The following is a 1,558-nucleotide window of genomic DNA, read 5'->3' as shown; positions in this document are numbered from 1 at the left end:
CTCCTATTGCTATGCAGAAAAAAACATATTTTCCTTCTTTGGATTTTTTTTTTCTGAGGGAAGGCAGGGGCTAGCTGGGAGAAGGTGATGAGGGGAGGAGGGAGGGTGCTGCGGGAGTTGGAGTCTAATGGTTGTGACTCCAGTTAAGTCACAACACAGTTAGTGTTTCAGTTTCAATTACATTGTTAGGATTCAGAGTCAAGCAGTTTGAATATGTTCCTTCTTGCTACTTACATGTTAGTTTCATGTAGTTTTTAATGCAGACTAAAACTATGCAGTACGTCAAGGTCTGTAAACCCTGTTTTAGGATACATGTAAGTTTTTCAAGTGATTACCTTTTGGCTAGAACCACCATTTCCAATAATTCGCCAAAATGACCAACACAAAGGGAAAGAGGAGAGGTACCCGCCTTATGTTCTCTAGGCCTTTTGGAAACATGGAGTCGGGGCCCCTGGGTGGCTCAGCCACTTAAGTGTCTGACTTCGGCTAAGGGCATGATCTCGTGGTTTGTGGGTTCAAGCCCCCTGTCTGGCTCTGTGCTGACAGCTCAGAGTCTGGAGCCTGCTTCGAATTCTGTCTCCTTCTTTCTCTCTGCCTTGCCCTCCTTCTTGCACTCTGTGTGTGTGTGTGTGTGTGTGTGTGTGTGTGTGTGTGTGTCTCAAAAATAAATAAACATTAAAAAAAAAGAAACATGGAGTTAATCCTTTGGCCACATATATGTGTCTGTACAAGAAAAGTGATATTGTGGACATCAAGGAAATGGGCACTTTTCAAGAAAGAGTGCCCCACAAATATTACCATGGCAAAACTGGAGGAGTACAATGTTACCCAGCATGAGTATATGAATATATTAATGCATGAGTATATGAATGCATGTTGGCATTCTTATAAACAAATAAGAGCAAGATTCTTGCCAAGAGAATGAATGTATCCATTGAGCATACTAAGCACTCAAATATCTAAGAGAGTTTCCTGAAATGTGTAAAGGAAAATGATCAGAAAAAGAAGGAATCCAAAGAGAAAGGCACTTGGGTTCAACTGAAGGGCCAGTCTGCCCCACCCAGAGAAGCACACTTTGGGAGAACCAATGAAAAGGAGTCTGAGCTGCTGGAACTCATTCCCTATGAATTCATGGCATGATAAGTGTAAAAAATAAATAAATAAACTCAAGACATTAAAAAAATTAAAAAAAGATTTTTCAAGTGATTAGAGATAACTTTTTTATGCCATTCTGATCCTATTTTCCACCCTACAATTTATTGGAGAATTACTGCTTTTCAGGAAAGAATGTATTTAAATATCAAATAAGGAAGGGTGCCTGGGTGGCTCAGTCGGTTAAGCATATGACTTCAGCTCAGCTCATGATCTGGTGATTGGTGGGTTTGAGCCCCACATCAGGCTCTGTGCTGGTAGCTCAGAGGTGGAGCCTGCTTCAGATTCTCTGTCTCCCTCTCTCTGACCCTCCCCTACTCAAGCTCTGTCTCTCTCCATCTCTCAAAAATAAATAAACCCTAAAAAAATTTAAAAACATATCAAATAAGGAGATATTCAATATAAA

At 40.6% G+C, this 1,558-nt stretch overlaps 1 pseudogene; it reads left to right on the top strand.

Moving 5' to 3' along the window:
* Nucleotides 1-370: 370 nt before the first annotated feature.
* Nucleotides 371-1,140, top strand: LOC115302670 (annotated as a pseudogene).
* Nucleotides 1,141-1,558: the final 418 nt, after the last annotated feature.

Source organism: Suricata suricatta, chromosome 1 (assembly GCF_006229205.1).
Source record: "Suricata suricatta isolate VVHF042 chromosome 1, meerkat_22Aug2017_6uvM2_HiC, whole genome shotgun sequence".
NCBI lineage: Eukaryota > Metazoa > Chordata > Mammalia > Carnivora > Herpestidae > Suricata > Suricata suricatta.
The sequence above is the reverse complement of the archived record's forward strand: the minus strand, read 5'-3'. Positions and strand labels throughout refer to the sequence as shown.